Below are 26,372 nucleotides of genomic sequence, written 5' to 3'. Positions count from 1 at the left end.
TGTAGGGGCAATCCTCCCTCAGGCGCAGTGGGGAACAATATCCATCCAGAATCTGCGGGACTGTATCAGCCTTGCAGTAAGCGCGCTTACCATACTCTTTATATCTCCATGTGGCCATTGACCCACGCTATTCAGAAGAACTTCCGGGTAACCTCCTGTGCACCAATCACCCGAATGGAACGCTGATGCGTTCCAATTCTCGCATGCGCAGTAGAGATTACTACGCTCGTGCGCACTTAAGATTATCTATTATACTATGCGCCTGCGTGAAACATTAAACTCTGCGCCTGCGTGGGCCTCACCATCTGTTGATCTATGCGCCTAAAGAAAAAGAAAAGAACGCTAATGCGCTCCAAACCATAACGACTTAGCGTTCATACCTATTAGAAATATAAGTGATAATATTTAAGGCACATTATATATGAACTATGAAGAAATATATATATAAATTTTTATGTATGGTACCTTACTAAAGATAATTAGCCACTTATTACAATCACGTTATCACATCCTAAATTAAGTCGTGTTAATGACAAAGATTAGTTTGACAAGATATAATAAATAAATTAAATTATGACCACCTCCTATTTTGGACCAATGGATCAACGGGTTTTTTTATATCCAGAATTTAATATATATTTAGAGAAAAAAGGCTATTACACAAAACAACCAAACTGCAACTGGTCATTAAGGGACCTGAGGGAGAATGAGAGACCTATAGATTTGGGACCATTTACAGATTTAAAACCTAAGAGTAAAAGAATGCCCCCCCCAGGATGGCTATGATAGCACTGATGTTTTCTTGAGGTTGGTGGAGGAGGATTTGGAGAGGATAGGCACAACAGGCAGGGGACAGCAGTCTAATTTTTCAAGGGAAGAAAGAATAATTTTGGATAACCTTGCCGCAAATAACAACTGTATTTTTAAACCCTCTGATAAAGGGGGAAATTTGGTAGTGCTTGATTTGATCCAGTACCAGAGGATGTGTGAAGATATCCTTAAGGATAAATTAACATACAAACCATTAAAAAAGGACCCCACGTGTGAATTTTTGGACATCCTGAAGGGCCTTTTGGATGAGGCAAAGGATTATGTTTTAATATCTAAAAATGAATATAACTTCATGTTGCCTGCCTTCCCTGTTGTGCCGGTCCTCTATTCTTTGCCTAAGGTGCACAAGGGTTTGAATCCCTTGAAGGGTCGCCCTATAGTGGCCGGGATCGATTCCGTTACACAAAATACAAGCATATATGTCGATAGAGTCCTGAGACCATTTGTCATTTCATTGCCCTCCTACATTAGGGATTCTTCAGACCTCCTTCTCAAGTTGGAAGGTATAGTCCTCAATGATGATGTTAATTTTGCCTCTATAGACGTTGAGGCTTTATATAGCAATATACCACATGAGAAGGGATTACAGGGAGTCAGTCATTTTTTGCGGTCAAGGGGTACACATCTTTATCAACATAATCAGTGTGTTTTGAGATTCCTAGAATTTGTGCTCAAACACAATTATTTTGCTTTTGGAGGCGGTTTCTTCCACCAGCTCAGGGGCACAGCGATGGGGAGCCCCTGTGCCCCCACGTACGCAAATCTGTTCCTGGGCTGGTGGGAGGACCAGCTGGTGTTTGGCGAGGATGATGCCTATTGGTGGAAGCCCCAGATATTATTTTGGGGCAGATATATAGATGACGTTCTGATACTCTGGGTAGGAGGTATGGCATCATTCGTAAGGTTTGTGGAAGAACTTAATAATAATGAAATTAATTTGAGATTAACTTATGAGTTCAGACATGAATTTATTAATTTTCTTGATTTGCGAATCTCAAGAGATGATACTGGTGGTATAGTGACTGAAACTTTCTATAAACCAACAGCAACAAATAATTTGTTGCGTTGGGAGAGTCATCACCCGAAATGTTTGAAAAGAGGTATCCCTAAGGGCCAGTATTTACGGACAAGGAGAAATTGCTCTACTGATTCCACTTTCTTTAATCAGGCGAAGGATCTGAGGGATAAATTTGTGGATAGAGGATATCCTTTGGGGGTCCTTAATGAGGCCTTTAAGGACTCTAGAGCAAGGGAAAGATCCTCACTACTTATGAAGAGAAGTAAGGAGGAGGAGGGCAATGATCTGAGAATCATAGGCACTTTTGATGATCAGGCATATAGAGTCAGAGAAACCATTAAAAAATATTGGGGCATTTTGAAGATGGACCCGGATCTGAGTGATATTATCCCCGATGTACCATCTATCACGTATAGGAGGGGGAGGTCGATTCGAGACCAACTGGTACATAGTGCTTTTTACCCCCCAAAAAAATCCCCTACATGGCTGGAGAAACGACAAAATGGCACATTTAAGTGTGGCAAATGTAAGTTTTGCAAGTATGTCTCAAGGAGCAGCACTTTTGTTAGCTCTGTCACAAAAAAGGTATATGAAATGAGACACTTTGCCAGTTGTAAAACTGAGGGGGTTGTCTATCTTTTCCAATGCAGTTGCCCCATGGATTATGTGGGCAAAACTAAACGAGAATTACGTAGGAGAATGGGGGAACACATTGGGGACATTCTTAATGAAAGAGACACCCCAATCTCGAACCATGTAAGGAGGGTGCATGGGGGGGATTTGAGTTGTTGTAGTTTTTCTGTGATTGAGGTTATTAAACCATCAGCGAGAGGAGGTGATTGGGACAGATGTATCCTTCAGAAGGAAGCAAAATGGATTTATAGAATGAAGAGCAGTAAACCAAGAGGTCTTAATGACCAGTTGCAGTTTGGTTGTTTTGTGTAATAGCCTTTTTTCTCTAAATATATATTAAATTCTGGATATAAAAAAACCCGTTGATCCATTGGTCCAAAATAGGAGGTGGTCATAATTTAATTTATTTATTATATCTTGTCAAACTAATCTTTGTCATTAACACGACTTAATTTAGGATGTGATAACGTGATTGTAATAAGTGGCTAATTATCTTTAGTAAGGTACCATACATAAAAATTTATATATATATTTCTTCATAGTTCATATATAATGTGCCTTAAATATTATCACTTATATTTCTAATAGGTATGAACGCTAAATCGTTATGGTTTGGAGCGCATTAGCGTTCTTTTCTTTTTCTTTAGGCGCATAGATCAACAGATGGTGAGGCCCACGCAGACGCAGAGTTTAATGTTTCACGCAGGCGCATAGTATAATAGATAATCTTAAGTGCGCACGAGCGTAGTAATCTCTACTGCGCATGCGAGAATTGGAACGCATCAGCGTTCCATTCGGGTGATTGGTGCACAGGAGGTTACCCAGAAGTTCTTCTGAATAGCGTGGGTCAATGGCCACATGGAGATATAAAGAGTATGGTAAGCGCGCTTACTGCAAGGCTGATACAGTCCCGCAGATTCTGGATGGATATTGTTCCCCACTGCGCCTGAGGGAGGATTGCCCCTACAGATCATCCCCTGATAGCATACAGATAAGTTCTTATACCCTAAAATAATACAAGTATGTCTCCTGATGAACCTATATGGGGAAACGCGTCGAGCTTAAACATACTTATGGGCTGAACATGCTTGCTAATGTAAATTAGTTTATTCTGAGAGTTATTACTGAGCATTTTTTATGCATTTGTATTGCACTATTGCACTATTTTCTGCACTTTACCCTGCTGTGCACTTTACCTGGTTGTTTTTTTGAGCTAATTAATTAGCTCTGTACCTTGGTATATGATATAGGTTTTGTTTAGGGACAGTCGACTGGAGCGGGGGCGCCATCTGCGCAGGTACCTAGGGCGCCAACCCCCGCAGATAGGCTGTTTATCCTTAGGTACAGTGCAGGGGTATAGTTCATCTAATTGCAGAACGGGCCGGATTTAATGTGCAATTTTGAAGTGTTGTGAACACGATCAGCACAGGTCCCTGTTTTTTGTATGGTGTACATATATATGACAGTGATTGATGTACTGTACTACATACTCATAGGTACACCATACTACATCTTTTGTGCTCAAGTTGTTTTTTTGTTTTTTGGTGTGCTGTCTGTAGTGTATGGACTGCTGCATGCTGTTGTACTATTTTCTGCATGATAGGGCCTATTAGGGACAGACAGGGCAGCCTACGTTGAGCAGGGGCGCCATTGCGAAGGATTATTAGGGTGCCAACCTCTGCTGCGAGGTAGGGACTAGTTAGGTAAGCCCTCAGGGAGATTGAGCACCCTGTATCTTTGTTTGCAGCCATACATGTTTTTAGGTCGTGATTGTTGTTTGAATTTTATAAATATCAATTAAATGATAAGTTTTATTAATTGTTATTGATTATCTGAAAATATAGTGTCTCTTTTTCGGTGAAATAAGTCAATATAAGACGCTGGTATCTGATTTTTTTCGGTGATATTTTTTCAGGGAGATATATGACAAACAGAACTGACGCAGATCCACTTAGGGGCAATTTAAATCTCCCTTTATTATGTGGGAGACTGCTGCAAAAACCAGGCCCACTGTATTACACTACACAATGTAAGTGGCAGAACGTGGCTGGCAGATATACGACAAACAGAGCTGACGCAGATCCACTTAGTGACAATATAAATCTCCTTTTTTTGAGTGGGAGACTGGTGCAAAAATCAGGCCCACTGTATTACACTACACAATGTGAGTGGCAGAACATGGCTGGCAGATATACGGCAAACAGAACTGATGTATATAAACTTGTTGGCAATTTAAATCTCCCTTTTTTGTGTGGGAGACTGCTGCAAAAACCAGGCCCACTGTATTACACTACACAATGTAAGTGGCAGAACGTGGCTGGCAGATATACGACAAACAGAGCTGACGCAGATCCACTTAGTGGCTATTTAAATCTCCCTTTTTTGTGTGGGAGACTGCTGCAAAAATCAGGCCCACTGTATTACACTACACAATGTAAGTGGCAGAACGTGGCTGGCAGATATACGACAAACAGAATTGACGCAGATCCATTTAATGGCAATTTAAATCTCCCATTTTTGTGTGTCGGAGACTGCTGCAAAAACCAGGCCCACTGTATTACACTACACAATGTAAGTGGCAGAACGTGGCTGGCAGATTTACGACAAACAGAATTGACGCAGATCCACTTAGTGGCAATTTAAATCTCCCATTTTTGTGTGTCGGAGACTGCTGCAAAAAACAGGCCCACTATATTACACTACACAATGTAAGTGGCAGAACGTGGCTGGCAGATATACGACACACAAAACTGACGCAGATCCATTTAGGGGCAATTTAAATCTCCCCTTTTTGTGTAGGAGACTGCTGCAATAACCAGGCCCACTGTATTACACTACACAATGTGAGTGGCAGAACGTGGCTGGCAGATATACGACAAACAGAACTGATGTATATAAACTTGTTGGCAATTTAAATCTCCCTTTTTTGTGTGGGAGACTGCTGCAAAAACCAGGCCCACTGTATTACACTACACAATGTAAGTGGCAGAACGTGGCTGGCAGATATACGACAAACAGAGCTGACGCAGATCCACTTAGTGGCTATTTAAATCTCCCTTTTTTGTGTGGGAGACTGCTGCAAAAATCAGGCCCACTGTATTACACTACACAATGTAAGTGGCAGAACGTGGCTGGCAGATATACGACAAACAGAATTGACGCAGATCCACTTAATGGCAATTTAAATCTCCCATTTTTGTGTGTCGGAGACTGCTGCAAAAACCAGGCCCACTGTATTACACTACACAATGTAAGTGGCAGAACGTGGCTGGCAGATATACGACAAACAGAATTGACGCAGATCCACTTAGTGGCAATTAAATCTCCCATTTTTGTGTGTCGGAGACTGCTGCAAAAAACAGGCCCACTGTATTACACTACACAATGTAAGTGGCAGAACGTGGCTGGCAGATATACGACACACAGAACTGACGCAGATCCATTTAGGAGCAATTTAAATCTCCCCTTTTTGTGTAGGAGACTGCTGCAATAACCAGGCCCACTGTATTACACTACACAATGTGAGTGGCAGAGCGTGGCTGGCAGATATACGACAAACAGAACTGATGTATATAAACTTGTTGGCAATTTACACTCACCGGCCACTTTATTAGGTACACCATGCTAGTAACGGGTTGGACCCCCTTTTGCCTTCAGAACTGCCTCAATTCTTCGTGGCATAGATTCAACAAGGTGCTGGAAGCATTCCTCAGAGATTTTGGTCCATATTGACATGATGGCATCACACAGTTGCCGCAGATTTGTCGGCTGCACATCCCAAAGATGCTCCATACAAGGCAGGATGGATCCATGCTTTCATGTTGTTTACGCCAAATTCTGACCCTATCATCCGAATGTCGCAGCAGAAATCGAGACTCATCAGACCAAGCAACGTTTTTCCAATCTTCTACTGTCCAATTTCGATGAGCTTGTACAAATTGTAGCCTCAGTTTCCTGTTCTTAGCTGAAAGGAGTGGTACCCGGTGTGGTCTTCTGCTGCTGTAGCCCATCTGCCTCAAAGTTCGACGCACTGTGCGTTCAGAGATGCTCTTAGGCCTACCTTGGTTGTAACGGGTGGCGATTTGAGTCACTGTTGCCTTTCTATCAGCTCGAACCTGTCTGCCCATTCTCCTCTGACCTCTGGCATCAACAAGGCATTTCCGCCCACAGAACTGCCGTTCACTGGATTTTTTTTCTTTTTCGGACCATTCTCTGTAAACCCTAGAGATGGTTGTGCGTGAAAATCCCAGTAGATCAGCAGTTTCTGAAATACTCAGACCAGCCCTTCTGGCACCAACAACCATGCCACGTTCAAAGGCACTCAAATCACCTGTTTTCCCCATACTGATGCTCGGTTTGAACTGCAGGAGATTGTCTTGACCATGTCTACATGCCTAAATGCACTGAGTTGCCGCCATGTGATTGGCTGATTAGAAATTAAGTGTTAACAAGAAGTTGGACAGGTGTACCTAATAAAGTGGCCGGTGAGTGTATATCTCCCTTTTTTGTGTGGGAGACTGCTGCAAAAACCAGGCCCACTGTATTACACTACACAATGTAAGTGGCAGAAGGTGGCTGGCAGATATACGACAAACAGAGCTGACGCAGATCCACTTAGTGGCAATTTAAATCTCCTTTTTTGTGTGGGAGACTGCTGCAAAAACCAGGCCCACTGTATTACACTACACAATGTAAGTGGCAGAACGTGGCTGGCAGATATACGACAAACAGAGCTGATGCAGATCCATTTAGTGGCAATTTAAATCTCCATTTTTTGAGTGGGAGACTGCTGCAAAAACCAGGCCCACTGTATTACACTACACAATGTAAGTGGCAGAAAGTGAATGGCAGATATACGACAAACAGAACTGACGCAGATCCACTTAGGGGCAATTTAAATCTACCATTTTTGTGTGTTGGAGACTGCTGCAAAAACCAGGCCCACTGTTTTACACTACACAATGTAAGTGGCAGATCGTGGCTGGCAGATATACGACAAACAGAACTGATGCAGATGCATTTAGGGGCAATTTAAATCTCCCTTTATTATGTGGGAGACTGCTGCAAAAACCAGGCCCACTGTAATACACTACACAATGTAAGTGGCAGAAAGTGAATGGCAGATACACGACAAACAGAAGTGACGCAGATCCACTTAGTGGCAATTTAAATCTCCTTTTTTGTGTGGGAGACTGCTGCAAAAACCAGGCCCACTGTATTACACCACACAATGTAAGTGGCAAAACGTGGCTGGCAGATACACGACAAACAGAACTGACACAGATCCACTTAGGAGCAATTTAAATCTCAATTTATTATGTGGGAGACTGCTGCAAAAACCAGGCCCACTGTATTACACTACACAATGTAAGTGGCAGAACGTGGCTGGCAGACATACGACAAACAAAGCTGACGCAGATCCACTTAGTGTCAATTTAAATCTCCCTTTATTATGGGGGAGACTGCTGCAAAAACCAGGCCCACTGTATTTCACTACACAATGTAAGTGGCAGAACGTGGCTGGCAGATATACGACAAACAGAGCTGACACAGATCCACTTAGTGGCAATTTAAGTCTCCCTTTTTGTGTGGGAGACTGCTGTAAAAACCAAGCCCACTGTATTACACTACACAATGTAAGTGGCAGAACGTGGCTGGCAGATATACGACAAACAGAACTGACACAGATCCACTTAGGGGCAATTTAAATCTCCCTTTATTATGTGGGAGACTGCTGCAAAAACCAGGCCCACTGTATTACACTACACAATGTAAGTGGCAGAAAGTGGCTGGCAGATATACAACAAACAGAAATGACGCAGATCCATTTAGGGGCAATTTAAATCTCCTTTTATTATGTGGGAGACTGCTGCAAAAACCAGGCCCACTGTATTACACTACACAATGTAAGTGGCAGAAAGTGAATGGCAGATATACGACAAAAAGAACTGACGCAGATCCACTTAGGGGCAATTTAAATCTCCCTTTATTTTGTGGGAGTCTGCTGCAAAAACCAGGCCCACTGTAATACACTACACAATGTAAGTGTCAGAACGTGGCTGGCAGATATACGACAAACAGAACTGACGCAGATCCACTTAGTGGCAATTTAAATCTCCCTTTTATGTGTGGAAGACTGCTGCAAAAATCAGGCCCACTGTATTACACTACACAATGTAAGTGGCAGAACGTGGCTGGCAGATATACGACAAACAGAACTGACGTATATAAACTTGTTGGCAATTTAAATCTCCCTTTTTTGTGTGGGAGACTGCTGCAAAAACCAGGCCCACTGTATTACACTACACAATGTAAGTGGCAGAATGTGGCTGGCAGATATACGACAAACAGAAGTGACGCAGATCCACTTAGGGGCATTTTAAATCTCCCTTTATTATGTGGGAGACTGCTGCAAAAACCAGGCCCACTGTACTACACTACACAATGTAAGTGGCAGAACGTGGCTGGCAGATATACGACAAACAGAACTGATGCAGATCCACTTAGGGGCAATTTAAATCTCCCTTTATTATGTGGGAGACTGCTGCAAAAACCAGGCCCACTGTATTACACTACACAATGTAAGTGGCAGAAAGTGAATGGCAGATATACGACAAAAAGAACTGACGCAGATCCACTTAGGGGCAATTTAAATCTCCCTTTATTATGTGGGAGACTGCTGCAAAAACCACGCCCACTGTATTGCACTACACAATGTAAGTGGCAGAACGGGAGTGGCAGATATACGACAAACAGAACTGACGCAGATCCACTTAGTGGCAATTTAAATCTCCCTTTTTTTGTGTGGGAGACTGCTGCAAAAACCAGGCCCACTGTATTACACTACACAATGTAAGTGGCAGAACGTGGCTGGCAGATATACGACAAACAGAACTGATGCAGATCCACTTAGTGGCAATTTAAATCTCCCATTTTTGTGTGTCGGAGACTGCTGCAAAAACCAGGCCCACTGTATTACACTACACAATGTAAGTGGCAGAACGTGGCTGGCAGATTTACGACAAACAGAATTGACGCAGATCCACTTAGTGGCAATTTAAATCTCCCATTTTTGTGTGTCGGAGACTGCTGCAAAAAACAGGCCCACTATATTACACTACACAATGTAAGTGGCAGAACGTGGCTGGCAGATATACGACACACAAAACTGACGCAGATCCATTTAGGGGCAATTTAAATCTCCCCTTTTTGTGTAGGAGACTGCTGCAATAACCAGGCCCACTGTATTACACTACACAATGTGAGTGGCAGAACGTGGCTGGCAGATATACGACAAACAGAACTGATGTATATAAACTTGTTGGCAATTTAAATCTCCCTTTTTTGTGTGGGAGACTGCTGCAAAAACCAGGCCCACTGTATTACACTACACAATGTAAGTGGCAGAACGTGGCTGGCAGATATACGACAAACAGAGCTGACGCAGATCCACTTAGTGGCTATTTAAATCTCCCTTTTTTGTGTGGGAGACTGCTGCAAAAATCAGGCCCACTGTATTACACTACACAATGTAAGTGGCAGAACGTGGCTGGCAGATATACGACAAACAGAATTGACGCAGATCCACTTAATGGCAATTTAAATCTCCCATTTTTGTGTGTCGGAGACTGCTGCAAAAACCAGGCCCACTGTATTACACTACACAATGTAAGTGGCAGAACGTGGCTGGCAGATATACGACAAACAGAATTGACGCAGATCCACTTAGTGGCAATTAAATCTCCCATTTTTGTGTGTCGGAGACTGCTGCAAAAAACAGGCCCACTGTATTACACTACACAATGTAAGTGGCAGAACGTGGCTGGCAGATATACGACACACAGAACTGACGCAGATCCATTTAGGAGCAATTTAAATCTCCCCTTTTTGTGTAGGAGACTGCTGCAATAACCAGGCCCACTGTATTACACTACACAATGTGAGTGGCAGAGCGTGGCTGGCAGATATACGACAAACAGAACTGATGTATATAAACTTGTTGGCAATTTACACTCACCGGCCACTTTATTAGGTACACCATGCTAGTAACGGGTTGGACCCCCTTTTGCCTTCAGAACTGCCTCAATTCTTCGTGGCATAGATTCAACAAGGTGCTGGAAGCATTCCTCAGAGATTTTGGTCCATATTGACATGATGGCATCACACAGTTGCCGCAGATTTGTCGGCTGCACATCCCAAAGATGCTCCATACAAGGCAGGATGGATCCATGCTTTCATGTTGTTTACGCCAAATTCTGACCCTATCATCCGAATGTCGCAGCAGAAATCGAGACTCATCAGACCAAGCAACGTTTTTCCAATCTTCTACTGTCCAATTTCGATGAGCTTGTACAAATTGTAGCCTCAGTTTCCTGTTCTTAGCTGAAAGGAGTGGTACCCGGTGTGGTCTTCTGCTGCTGTAGCCCATCTGCCTCAAAGTTCGACGCACTGTGCGTTCAGAGATGCTCTTAGGCCTACCTTGGTTGTAACGGGTGGCGATTTGAGTCACTGTTGCCTTTCTATCAGCTCGAACCTGTCTGCCCATTCTCCTCTGACCTCTGGCATCAACAAGGCATTTCCGCCCACAGAACTGCCGCTCACTGGATTTTTTTTCTTTTTCGGACCATTCTCTGTAAACCCTAGAGATGGTTGTGCGTAAAAATCCCAGTAGATCAGCAGTTTCTGAAATACTCAGACCAGCCCTTCTGGCACCAACAACCATGCCACGTTCAAAGGCACTCAAATCACCTGTTTTCCCCATACTGATGCTCGGTTTGAACTGCAGGAGATTGTCTTGACCATGTCTACATGCCTAAATGCACTGAGTTGCCGCCATGTGATTGGCTGATTAGAAATTAAGTGTTAACAAGAAGTTGGACAGGTGTACCTAATAAAGTGGCCGGTGAGTGTATATCTCCCTTTTTTGTGTGGGAGACTGCTGCAAAAACCAGGCCCACTGTATTACACTACACAATGTAAGTGGCAGAAGGTGGCTGGCAGATATACGACAAACAGAGCTGACGCAGATCCACTTAGTGGCAATTTAAATCTCCTTTTTTGTGTGGGAGACTGCTGCAAAAACCAGGCCCACTGTATTACACTACACAATGTAAGTGGCAGAACGTGGCTGGCAGATATACGACAAACAGAGCTGATGCAGATCCATTTAGTGGCAATTTAAATCTCCATTTTTTGAGTGGGAGACTGCTGCAAAAACCAGGCCCACTGTATTACACTACACAATGTAAGTGGCAGAAAGTGAATGGCAGATATACGACAAACAGAACTGACGCAGATCCACTTAGGGGCAATTTAAATCTACCATTTTTGTGTGCTGGAGACTGCTGCAAAAACCAGGCCCACTGTTTTACACTACACAATGTAAGTGGCAGATCGTGGCTGGCAGATATACGACAAACAGAACTGATGCAGATGCATTTAGGGGCAATTTAAATCTCCCTTTATTATGTGGGAGACTGCTGCAAAAACCAGGCCCACTGTAATACACTACACAATGTAAGTGGCAGAAAGTGAATGGCAGATACACGACAAACAGAAGTGACGCAGATCCACTTAGTGGCAATTTAAATCTCCTTTTTTGTGTGGGAGACTGCTGCAAAAACCAGGCCCACTGTATTACACCACACAATGTAAGTGGCAAAACGTGGCTGGCAGATACACGACAAACAGAACTGACACAGATCCACTTAGGAGCAATTTAAATCTCAATTTATTATGTGGGAGACTGCTGCAAAAACCAGGCCCACTGTATTACACTACACAATGTAAGTGGCAGAACGTGGCTGGCAGACATACGACAAACAAAGCTGACGCAGATCCACTTAGTGTCAATTTAAATCTCCCTTTATTATGGGGGAGACTGCTGCAAAAACCAGGCCCACTGTATTTCACTACACAATGTAAGTGGCAGAACGTGGCTGGCAGATATACGACAAACAGAGCTGACACAGATCCACTTAGTGGCAATTTAAGTCTCCCTTTTTGTGTGGGAGACTGCTGTAAAAACCAAGCCCACTGTATTACACTACACAATGTAAGTGGCAGAACGTGGCTGGCAGATATACGACAAACAGAACTGACACAGATCCACTTAGGGGCAATTTAAATCTCCCTTTATTATGTGGGAGACTGCTGCAAAAACCAGGCCCACTGTATTACACTACACAATGTAAGTGGCAGAAAGTGGCTGGCAGATATACAACAAACAGAAATGACGCAGATCCATTTAGGGGCAATTTAAATCTCCTTTTATTATGTGGGAGACTGCTGCAAAAACCAGGCCCACTGTATTACACTACACAATGTAAGTGGCAGAAAGTGAATGGCAGATATACGACAAAAAGAACTGACGCAGATCCACTTAGGGGCAATTTAAATCTCCCTTTATTTTGTGGGAGTCTGCTGCAAAAACCAGGCCCACTGTAATACACTACACAATGTAAGTGTCAGAACGTGGCTGGCAGATATACGACAAACAGAACTGACGCAGATCCACTTAGTGGCAATTTAAATCTCCCTTTTATGTGTGGAAGACTGCTGCAAAAATCAGGCCCACTGTATTACACTACACAATGTAAGTGGCAGAACGTGGCTGGCAGATATACGACAAACAGAACTGACGTATATAAACTTGTTGGCAATTTAAATCTCCCTTTTTTGTGTGGGAGACTGCTGCAAAAACCAGGCCCACTGTATTACACTACACAATGTAAGTGGCAGAATGTGGCTGGCAGATATACGACAAACAGAAGTGACGCAGATCCACTTAGGGGCATTTTAAATCTCCCTTTATTATGTGGGAGACTGCTGCAAAAACCAGGCCCACTGTACTACACTACACAATGTAAGTGGCAGAACGTGGCTGGCAGATATACGACAAACAGAACTGATGCAGATCCACTTAGGGGCAATTTAAATCTCCCTTTATTATGTGGGAGACTGCTGCAAAAACCAGGCCCACTGTATTACACTACACAATGTAAGTGGCAGAAAGTGAATGGCAGATATACGACAAAAAGAACTGACGCAGATCCACTTAGGGGCAATTTAAATCTCCCTTTATTATGTGGGAGACTGCTGCAAAAACCACGCCCACTGTATTGCACTACACAATGTAAGTGGCAGAACGGGAGTGGCAGATATACGACAAACAGAACTGACGCAGATCCACTTAGTGGCAATTTAAATCTCCCTTTTTTTGTGTGGGAGACTGCTGCAAAAACCAGGCCCACTGTATTACACTACACAATGTAAGTGGCAGAACGTGGCTGGCAGATATACGACAAACAGAACTGATGCAGATCCACTTAGGGGCAATTTAAATCTCCCTTTATTATGTGGGAGACTGCTGCAAAAACCAGGCCCACTGTATTACACTACACAATGTAAGTGGCAGAAAGTGAATGGCAGATATACGACAAAAAGAACTGACGCAGATCCACTTAGGGGCAATTTAAATCTCCCTTTATTTTGTGGGAGTCTGCTGCAAAAACCAGGCCCACTGTAATACACTACACAATGTAAGTGTCAGAACGTGGCTGGCAGATATACGACAAACAGAACTGACGCAGATCCACTTAGTGGCAATTTAAATCTCCCTTTTATGTGTGGAAGACTGCTGCAAAAATCAGGCCCACTGTATTACACTACACAATGTAAGTGGCAGAACGTGGCTGGCAGATATACGACAAACAGAACTGACGTATATAAACTTGTTGGCAATTTAAATCTCCCTTTTTTGTGTGGGAGACTGCTGCAAAAACCAGGCCCACTGTATTACACTACACAATGTAAGTGGCAGAATGTGGCTGGCAGATATACGACAAACAGAAGTGACGCAGATCCACTTAGGGGCAATTTAAATCTCCCTTTATTATGTGGGAGACGGCTGCAAAAACCAGGCCCACTGTATTACACTACACAATGTAAGTGGCAGAAAGTGGCTGGCAGATATACGACAAACAGAACTGACGCAGATCCACTTAGGGGTAGTGTTGAGCGATACCGTCCGATACTTGAAAGTATCGGTATCGGATAGTATCGGCCGATACCCAAAAAGTATCGGATATCGCCGATACCGATACCCGATACCAATACAAGTCAATGGGACACCAAGTATCGGAAGGTATCCTGATGGTTCCCAGGGTCTGAAGGAGAGGAAACTCCCCTTCAGGCCCTGGGATCCATATTAATGTGTAAAATAAAGAATAATAAAAAAAAATATTGATATACTCACCCTCTGACGCGCCCTGGTTGTAACCGCCAGCCTTCGTTCCTAAGAATGAGCGCTTGAAAGACCTTAGATGACGTCACGGCTTGTGATTGGTCGCATGGCGGTCACGTGACCGCTCCATGACCAATCACAGGCCGCGACGTCATCTAAGGTCTTTCAAGTGCTTGTAAGATCTTAGATGATGTCACGGCTTGTGATTGGTCGCGTTGCGGTTACGTGACCGCTCCGCGACCAATCACAGGCCGCGACGTCATCAAAGGACTTTCAAGCGCTCATGCTTATGAATGGAGGCTGGCGGTTACAACCAGGGTGCGTCAGAGGGTGAGTATATCAATATTTTTTGTTTTTATTCTTTATTTTACACATTAATATCGATCCCGATACCGATTCCCGATACCACAAAAGTATCGGATCTCGGTATCGGAATTCCGATACAGCAAGTATCGGCCGATACCCGATACTTGCGGTATCGGAAAGCTCAACACTACTTAGGGGCAATTTAAATCTCCCTTTTTTGTGTGGGAGACTGCTACAAAAATCAGGCCCACTGTATTACCCTACAAAATGTGAGTGGCAGAACGTGGCTGGCAGATATACGACAAACAGAACTGACGTATATAAACTTGTTGGCAATTTAAATCTCCTTTTTGTGTGGGAGACTGCTGCAAAAACCAGGCCCACTGTATTACACTACACAATGTAAGTGGCAGAACGTGGCTGGCAGATATACGACAAATAGAACTGACGCAGATCCACTTAGTTGCAATTTAAATCTCCTTTTTTGTGTGGGAGACTGTTGCAAAAACCAGGCCCACTTTATTGCACTACACAATGTAAGTGGCAGAACGTGGCTGGCAGATAAACGACAAACAGAACTGACACAGATCCACTTAGGGGCAATTTAAATCTCCCTTTATTATGTGGGAGACTGCTGCAGAAACCAGGCCCACAGTATTACACTACACAATGTAAGTGGCAGAACGTGGCTGGCAGATATATGACAAACAGAGCTGACGCATATCCACTTAGTGGCAATTTAAATCTCCCTTTTTTGTGTGGGAGACTGCTGCAAAAACCAGGCCCACTGTATTACACTACACAATGTAAGTGGCAGAACTTGGCTGGCAGATATACGACAAACAGAAGTGACGCAGATCCACTTAGTGGCAATTTAAATCTCCCTTTTTTGTGTGGGAGACTGCTGCAAAAACCAGGCCCACTGTATTACACTACACAATGTAAGTGGCAGAACGTGGCTGGCAGATATACGACAAACAGAACTGACACAGATCCACTTAGGGGCAATTTAAATCTCCCTTTATTATGTGGGAGACTGCTGCAAAAAACCGGGCCCACTGTATTACACTACACAATGTAAGTGGCAGAAAGTGGCTGGCACATATACGACAAACAGAACTGACGCAGATCCACTTAGGGGCAATTTAAATCTCCCTTTATTATGTGGGAGACTGCTGCAAAAACCAGGCCCACTGTATTACACTACACAGTGTAAGTGGCAGAACGTGGCTGGAAGATATATATATAAAAAAAGGGACTGTACTACAATAACAATCTCCCTACAATGATCTCAGGAGAAGTATAGCAGCCAGCAATAAAAAAGGACTGCTGCACACAAAAGTGTGGACAAATAAACAATAGAACTGTGCAGAAAAAAGCATCAGGATTTTTGCTTTTAAAAAAGCAGTTGGTTTGCACAGCGGCGTACAAACAGGCTGGTTTCACACTTGCGTTTTTGTCTGCAGCGTTTTTTGCACAAAAAACGCATGCGTTTTTTTCCCCTATATTTAACATTGAAAACGCATGCGTTTTTTTGCACATGCGTTTGGTCGCGTTTTCAAACGCATGCGTTTTTTGTCTGCATGCGTTCATTTTCAAAAATGCTACCTGCAGTATTTTCTTGCGCGTTTTTTTGCAGCGAAAAAACGCATGCGTTTTTTCGCGGCAAAAAAATTCATTGCTGTCTATGTAAACGCATGCATTTTTAAGCACATGCGTTTGTTTGCGCTAAAAACGCATGCGTTTTTATAGAAAAAAACCAGAAAACACACTGAAAAGCCACCCACCACCATCAAGGTGATAAAGGGATCCAAACCCTAACCCTAATCTACCCCTAACCTCACCCCTAACCGTTTAATGAACATTTTCTGACAGTCATATTGCCACGTATTTAAGTGCCACGTGCCACATATTTAAGTGCCACGTATTAAAGCGCCACGTGCCACGTATTTAAGTGCCACGTATTTAAGTACCACATATTTAAGTGCCACGTGCCACGTATTTAAGTGCCACGTGCCACGTATTTAAGTGCCACGTGCCACGTATTTAAGTGCCACGTGCCACGTATTTAAGTGCCACGTATTTAAGTGCCACGTATTTCAGTTGCACATATTTCAGTGCCACGTATTTCAGTCACGTTTAGGGTTAGGGTTAGGGGTAGGGTTAGGGTTTTCTTGTTTTTTCTTGTGTTTTCTTGTGTTTTTCTATAAAAACGCATGCGTCTAAAAAACGCATGCGTTTTACCGCGTTTACATGCGTTTTTCACACATGCGTTTTTTTAAAAAACGCATGCAGATAAAAACGCAAGTGTGAAACCAGCCTAATGCAGCTATCAGGGAGCTTTATAAGCTACAGAGCTGATGCACAAAAAACTAGCCTCCACTGTCCCTGCAAAGAAAAGATAGTGTTGGACAGGAAAATCGCTACAGCACAAGCGGTTTGGGGGTTAATCTTCTCTCCCTAACAATATCCCTGCTTCTGACGAAGCTGCAGCAACCTCTCCCTATGCTCAGATCGGCAGAAGTAAGATGGCGGTCGGCGTGCACGCCCCTTTATAGCCCCTGTGATGCCGCAGAAAGCAAGCCAATCACTGTCATGCCCTTCTCTAAGATGGTGGGGACCGATACCTATGTCATCACGCTGCCCACACTCTACGTCCTCCTTCATTGGCTGAGAAATGGCGCTGAAAGCATCATACGAAACGCGACTTTGGCGCGAAGATCGCCGACAGCATGGCCAATCCCACACTGGGATTGGCCGAAAGTCGGCGATTTTTCAATTTGTCCGATCCGTTTTGCTCAACCCTAGTGGGGACGGCAAACTGGGAGACATAGTGGCGGCTGGAGACCAAGTATCAAGTGATGGCCACCACCATGAGGATGGAGAAACTTCCGTCTCCACAAGCCTAAACGGCAACATTTCCATGGAAAATGGAAATATAGATTTTTACTCTGCGGAGTGACAGAGACATTATAATTAAACCCGCAGACAAAGGTGGGGCCATTGTGGTCATGAACAAGATAAATTATCTTAGAGAGGTCCACAGTCAACTTGATGATAACACAGTGTATGTAAAACTAGCATCAGATCCTACTCCCAATATCAGGGACCTAATCAAGAATCTTCTGAACAACTTTCTATATAGGGGTGTTATTGATTACAAGACATGTGATTTTTTGACTAAAACCAATCCTATTTGTCCTGTATTCTACATATTACCCAAAGTTCACAAAGACCTTGAACATCCCCCAGGTTGACCAATTGTCGCCTCTACGGAGTCTATACTTTCACCTTTATCCATCTTTTTAGAAAAAATCTTGACTCCACTTACACATAAATCACCATCGTTTTTACTTGATACAGGTGATTTTTTACATAAGATTCAACAACTTGGCACTGTCCCTAGAGACTCTTTCCTAGTCTCCCTAGATGTAAAGGATCTCTACACATCCATTCCCCATTCACAAGGCATAACATGTGTTAGACATCTACTTGTAAATAATTTACTTAGAGATGGCCTACTCCTGAATCATTATATACCTAAGGCAACCACTATTGGAGTAGCCACAAGCCTCCAAAAAACATTAACATGCATATATTATATTAGAAAATTATATTTTACAATTTGTTATATGTATACACATATCACAATGGTCTATTCAGGAGGAAAAACGTACATGTAAAAGTTCAAAAGTCTATGACACATAAGGGTAACAAACAGGTTACAACCAATTTCATGAAAATGCAGTTGTGGCTATAAAACAGGAAATCCTGTAATGATAATTCATAAAAAAACACATACGGTATATCACAAGAAAATGCATAAATTGTTATCCAGTGGGTAGCTAACACATGGTAACCACATGACAAGTGAGCCCTCCACGCTACTACGACATGTGTTTCATATATTGCTTTCTCAAGGGGAATGCACTACACTAGCAATAGACGTAAAGCGTGTCAGGGTAGTGTGGAGGGTATTTTAATAATTAAAAAGCGACTCATGACACCCATTTATAAACTAAATTTTATATTTAATTTATTTCCTTTTTTCAAATATTTTTCTCATGTCATACTCCTTTCGCTACTAGATATCTTTCATTGTGGCATATTTATTTCTTCCTGAACCTGAATAAATCATAATACAACTTACCGTCTTATCTCTAGTTCCTTTGCTATCAAAATTCAAGTGCGGTCTATGAATAAGACCCAACATTTATTTGCATAATCAAAGATAATGATAATGATAATGACATTAAAAAACATACAAAATCCATGTTCAGAAGTAGCTTAATGAAACTCTTTTTCATTCTTAACTTCTTCTCATGTGTATACCTCTAAAAAAGAGATAACATGAAGGATATTCCCAAAAGAGCCAGTTAAGAAATTGCATTGTTGAGATGTTGGTTGACAGATGTTATTTCACTGATAAACGGTCACTTTTGAAGCCATAAAGATGCTTTGTTTCTCAGAAGAAAGATTTATGTATTATTCAAACACTAAATCACATTTTACATAATGACATTTTATTTGTCCTCTACGATGTACAGTGTGACTTTAGAACCCATGGTTGCTTCTCTTTCATGTGTTTCTTGGTCCCTAAAGTATGACCTAAAATAAATAATAAAAAAAAAAAACAGAGATCCACATCCATTACATAAAAAATGATAAAATTGATTAAAAATTAAATATAAAATTCATGGAGAAAATGGAAGTGAGGTTATGCACTTTCGTGAGATGCATAATTTATACACATGCTACATTTTTCTGTCACTTTTTCTCTGTATTTAGACTAAAAGTAGAAGAACAATAAACTGTGAACCATTTGAACTTAACTTCTTGATTATGCCACGGAACACTCAATGGTTTTACTCATCTGTGCATGCATGTTAGACTTCCATACTGATGATGTGTCAATATGGACAGAGTATTATAGCTAGCATATGGTTGATCTATCACTTAAACATTGGGAGGGTCATCATACAGTGTGGGGACTACTGGCGAAGCCATCATACAGTGTGGGGACTATTGAGGAAGCCATCATATAGTGTGGAGACTACTGTGGAAACCATCATCCAGTATAGGGACTACTGTGGAGATCATCATACAGTGTGGGGACTACTGTGAGGGACATCATACAGTGAGGGGTCCTTTATACAGTGTGGGAGCTAATCTGGGGCTTTTGTACAGAGTGGGAGCCATCATACAGTGTTGGGGCTATCAAACAGTTTGGGAGCTATTAAGGAGTCAGTATACTGTGTAGGGCTACTATACAGTGTGGGGCATTAAACTGATATAACAGAGCATCATACTGTCTAGAGGGGTTACCTGGTTAAGACCACACTCAGACATTTCGACCCCCCTGAACCAAATCCCTAGCTACGTCTCTGAGACATCACTTTGGACTCTTTTTAATGGAGCACAATGGCGTGGTATACAAGACTGATTTTGTGCATGCCTGAAAAGATAGGACATTCTACAGGAAAGCGGCCAGATCAAATCCAAAGTGACTCCATCTGCCAAATTATAGTCAATGGTTCTGTCTGGAGTTTCATATGAATTCTGTTTTTCAGAAAGTTATACAGAAACCCCATGTACAGTGGCTTTTTTACAGATGGTGTTTGCATCAAGAATTTGTTGAAATTTCATTGATTCATTTCTTACCTCTACCCATGAAATGTTCCCCTTGCCATTGGCTGCAGCACAATCCCAAAGCCTGATTGATCAACCCCATACTTAATGGTTGGTGACATGGTCGGCTCCTGGTTTTCATGGGCCCCTGGAGAACGAGTCTCAGTGGGCCCCTTTAACACATATCACGAATGATGATGCACAAATACGGCAAGGTAACATAGATATACTACAATGCCAAAGATTTCACTTACTTCTTACATTATATCTATTGTAAATTCTACAGTAGCTCAGAAACCGTCAAATTCTCGCAGCGCAGTGCGTGCCCTGGGGGGATTCAAAAGTTTTCAATTTAGAACAGAAAGTATAGTCGTCCATACAGTGTTATGGCCACCATATAGTCATCGATACGGTATTATAGGCACCACATGGTCCTCCATACAGTATTATGAGCCCCATGTATTGCTTCAGACCAAATAATGGGCCCCATACATTGCTTTATACAGAATAATGGGCCTCATATAATGTTCCATACAGAATAAAGGACCCCATATAATGCTCCATACAGATTAATGGACCCCATATAATGCTTCGTACAGAATAATGGACCCCATAAAATGCTTCACACAGTATAATGGACTCTATATAATGCTCCATACGGAATAATGGACCCCATATATTGCTCCATACAGAAATATGGACTCCATATAATGCTCCATACAGATTAATGGAACCCATGTAATTCTCCATACAGAATAATGGACCCCATATAATGTTCTGTACAGAATAATGGATCCCATATAATGCTCCACACTTTATATTGGACTCTATATAATGCTCCATACAGAATAATGGACCCCATATAATGCTCCATACAGTATAATGGGTCCCATATAATGCTCCATGCAGTAAAATAGACCAAATATAATGCTCCATACACAATAATGAACCCCATATAATGCTCCATACAGAATAATGGACCTCATAAAATACTCCATACAGAATAATTGACCTCATTAAATGGTCATAATGCTCCATAAAAAACAATGGGCCCCATATAATGTTCCATACAGAAAAATGGGCTCCATATAACGCTCCATTCAGAATAATGAATCCCATATAATGCTCAATACAGAAAAATGGACCTTATATAATGCTCCACACAGAATAATGGACCCCACATTATGCTGAATACAGTATAATGGGTCCTATATAATGCTCCATACAGAATAATGGAGCAAATATAATGCTCCATACACAATAATGAACCCCATATAATGCTCCATACAGAATAATGGACGTCATAAAATGCTCCATACAGAATAGTGGACCTCATATAATGGTCATAATGCTCTATAAAAAATAATGGGCCCCATATAATGCTCAACACAGAATAATGGACATTATATAATGCTCCAAACAGAATAATGGACCCCACATTATGCTGAATACAGAATAATAGGCCTCATATAATGCTCCATACAGAATAATGTATCCCATATAATGCTCCATACATAATGGGCCCCATATAATGCTCCAAACAGAATGGGCCCCATATAATGCTCCATACAGAATGGGCCCCATATATTGCTCCATACAGAATGTGCCCCGTATATTGCTTCATACAGAGTGGATCTCATATAAACAGAGGTGTATCTAGCCTTTCCTGTACCCGGGGCAAAGGATCAGTTTCGCGCCCCACCCCCAAACCTCCCCCATTTGAACCTTAACACTATTGAAACTGTATGACCAAGCCAAGGTACATTCCTGAATCCCCATAATGTCCTGATTTCTGCCCCCATAATGTCCTGATTTCTGCCCCCATAATGTCCTGATTTCTGCCCCCATACTGTCCAGATTTCTGCGCCCATAATGTCCATATTTCTGCCCCCATAATGTCCTGATTTCTGACCCCTGGTAGCTAAAAGATCAGCTAATCTAAAGGATATTCTTGTCCATAGTCACTGTGAATCTACCAGGACTGCTACTAGCCATTCAATTAAATCTAGATCGCCAGGCTTCTTTCCCTGTGGCCTTTGTAAGGGATGTTATAACCATGTAAAAACTACAACCTTCTCAAATCAAATCATGATGGTCTTCGACTCTTCGCCATTACAATATCCGTAAACATCTTACCTGTACCTCCTCTGGAGTCATTTACGCTACATGCCCATGTGGGAAAGTTTACATTGGCCTAACCACAAGAGAGCAAAAGGTAAGAAGTCGTGAACATATTAGAGATATTGAAAAGGCCAAGACGAGTGAGGATGATTCTTCCCTTAAAAGTCTCCCTAAACATTTTAAACTCTATCATGAGTGTAATGTGAGGGGTTTGGTGGTTAAAGCCATTGGTCAGGTTATACTCAGGCCCCGTGGAGAAGACCTGGCTAAAATACTCGCCCAGGTAGAGAGTATATGGATCTATCGGCTGGGGACTATGAGCCCTGAAGGCCTTAACGAGAGCTTGGGATTTGCAGCCTTTTTGTAATAGTATGAATATTCTCTGACTTTTTATAGTCTTTTCTTGAGGCATTTTTTTAGGGGTGGATTATTATTCTACTTTATTCATTTTTTGTTTTTAATAATTAAAAGATTCTGTATTTTTGTATAATTTTGGTTTATGGTATACTAATTTTTTCTGTTTTTGGTTATTAAGATCATCTACCTCGTTCCTCTCTGGGGTTCTTTGGTCGGGTGGTCATTTCGGTGTTTCCAGGGATGCTCTTTTGACATATGGACTTTGGGGCATTCAAAAGGCTCTGATCTTCGTGAACAATGGCCCTTGAGGATTTCGAATCCATCTTTACGGAAGATTGTCTGGATCTGTAATTGGATATGGCATCCTGCTGAGAACAATAGATTGAACAATTTTTAGTACTTATGAATTCATGGGTCTTTTGGCTTTCTGTGTTATATGAATGTAATATTTTCCATCTAAAATTAATGGGATTATATTAATTATAGGATTATACAGAATTGTGTATTTATTGGGATTTTGATGAATTTCTAAATATTGGGTTATAATCACTATAACCTTTTTAATTATAATATGTCTACAGGCTCTGTACTTGTAATAAAATCACTATATTACTTTATTTATAAATGTCTACCGCTCCTGCACTTTATTTATTAAACACTGGCACTTGTTCACTTTTGATTTATCTGTCATTATTATGTGACATTCATCACCCCTAGCCTTCAGTTCTTATTTATTTATTATTTTAGTAATCATGTAATGGCACTTATTTTGTAATGGATCTGTCCTTTACTCACTTTGCACTGATGATGATGATGGCCGCATGCACCGCTGTTTTCGCTTGGATCGACTGCTGCTGAGATCAGCTGGGTGGATGCATACTTCTGGGGGTATGGCATCTTGGGGCCGTCGTGCGTTCCAACATGCTGTTCACTGATGATATTTCCTCTTCCTCCGGCCGCTTCCACCGCAGCACCAATAAGACACAACTATCAATATAGGTTAGTCCCTGTTCTTCACACCGATTGGTCACCATCAATATAAAAGACTCTTGTCTCTCCCCTTTGGCACACTCCTGGAAGAAGCTAAGGGCGAAATCGTGTCGGGCACGAGGGGACCACCTAACCACCCTTTATCACGTTATATATCGTTCAACATACCCGTGGCTTCCAGCGATAAGGTAATATTATTATACCTGGATTTGCAGTACCTCTATGCAGGGTTTTACACTGATGAAGTATAATTGTTTATGGATACTCCTTTGGGCACTGTGTCAGATACTTAATATTTATTCAGTGTACCCAGTGTGTTTCTTAAACAGCTCATAGCAGCATATGGTCATTCTTTATTCAAGCACCAGGTTTTGACAAGTTTTTTCTCTGCGGGGTACTAGCCACATATTTATGTAATCAAATGGTTTTGGGTTTGTTTCTGGGTCTCCCTCAGGGTATTCCTTGTATTTTATGTACTATGTCTTTTATCTTTTATTAACTATTAATAAAGTAAGATATTTTAAGTATATTTTGGTTTTCTTCCTTGGGCCTGCTGGTTAATTCTAGGTGGGGTCTTATGTTTTGCTGGTTATATGGGGGGCAGGAAAAAAAGACCAGGCTGGATATAAGTGGGGTGGCAGGATGGATATATGGGGGGCAGGAAAAAAATGCCAGGATGGATATATGGGGAGCAGGAAAAAAGGACCAGAATGGATATAAGGTGGCTACTTTGAAGAACCTAGAATATAAGACATAATTTCAGTTGTTCCACACTTTTTTGTTAAGTATATAATTCCACATGTGTTAATTCATAGTTTTGATGCCTTCAGTGTGAATGTACAATTTTCATAGTCATGAAAATACACAAAAATCTTTAAATGAGAAGGTGTGTCCAAACTTTTGGTCTGTACTGTATATGCTGGGGAGCCAGGATGCATATACATATGGGGCTGCCAGGATGCATATATATGGGGAGTCCAGGATGCATACATAGGGGAGCCAAGATAATAATAATAATAATAATAATCTCTATATAGCACTAACATATTCCACAGCACTTTACAGTTTGCACACATTATCATCGCTGTCCCCGATGGGGCTCACAATCTAAATTCCCTATCAGTATGTCTTTGGAATGTGGGAGGAAACCGGAGTACCCGGAGGAAACCCACGTAAACACATACAAACTCCTTGCTTGTTGTCTTTGGTGGGATTTGAACCCAGGACCCCAGCACTGCAAGGCTGCATTGCTATATATGGGGGAGCCAGGATGGATATATAGATGAGGCAGCCAAAATGGTTATATATGGGGGAACAAGATAGTTATATATGGGGGAGCCAGAATGCATATATATATGGGGGGCCAGGATGGCTATATGGGGGAGCCAGGATGCATATATAAGTGGGATCAGGATGATATATGGGGGAGCTAGAATGGATTTATGGGGGGAGGTCCAGACTATGGGTCAGGATGGATGTTTGGGGGTCCAGGAGAGATATATTGGAGGGGGGGCAGGACAAGGGACATATGGGAGCCAGTATGGATAGCTAGGCCACAGAATGGATATCTGGTGGCCGGGCTGCCCAAGGGACATAGGGGGGCAGGCTGGGGCATATTATAAAATAAATTGGGCCAGGCTGGATGAGATTATTAAATAAAGGGGGCCAGGATGAGGGGCTTAATTAATGTTTGGGTGCCAGAATGATGAACATACTATATATATATAGTTTATAGTGACAAGTGGGGAGCATAATTTCTTTAGGGTCCAATTAGGGACATTATTACTACAGTAATATAATGTACTTTTTAGGAAACTGTTTTCCATGGAAGGAACAAAAGGGGGTTCTGTTACTGTGCAGGGCAGCACTACCTCGCTTTTTTTCTTCATCTGACGTAGTGTAGAAGTCAGGGAAAAAGTGGGGAAAGTGCTCTGGAAGCGATCAGCTATTGATGACTATGTGTTATTTTTTGCAGAGCTGAGTTCTTGCTGGAAGAAGTGATGGCGGTCTGTGCTGGCTGAAAAAGAAAAGCGAAGAAGAAGGACTTCAACTAGAGACATTACCGGTGAGTCAGTGTAATACATGTAGATGCACACTATACACTATACATTGTGTACAGAACTCCTGTGTATAATGTCACTGGTGATCACTGTTACTTATACACTAGCACTATATACAGAGCTCCTGTGTATAATGTTACTGGTGATCACTGTATTACTTGTACACTAACACTGACACTATATA

General features: G+C 42.0%; 1 long non-coding RNA gene across 1 annotated transcript; it reads right to left on the bottom strand.

The window, feature by feature from the left end:
• Positions 1 to 23,155: 23,155 nt before the first annotated feature.
• Positions 23,156 to 26,113, bottom strand: LOC143769800 (uncharacterized). Its single transcript, XR_013214491.1, has 3 exons — positions 26,000 to 26,113; positions 23,934 to 24,125; positions 23,156 to 23,506 (listed from the first exon to the last, which is right to left on the bottom strand). It is a non-coding gene; the product is annotated as an uncharacterized LOC143769800 (long non-coding RNA).
• Between the last annotated feature and the right edge of the window lie 259 nt (positions 26,114 to 26,372).

Source organism: Ranitomeya variabilis, chromosome 1 (genome assembly GCF_051348905.1).
Source record: "Ranitomeya variabilis isolate aRanVar5 chromosome 1, aRanVar5.hap1, whole genome shotgun sequence".
Classification (NCBI taxonomy): Eukaryota; Metazoa; Chordata; class Amphibia; order Anura; family Dendrobatidae; genus Ranitomeya; species Ranitomeya variabilis.
Note: the sequence above shows the minus strand (reverse complement) of the source record. Positions and strands in the feature narration are given on the sequence as shown.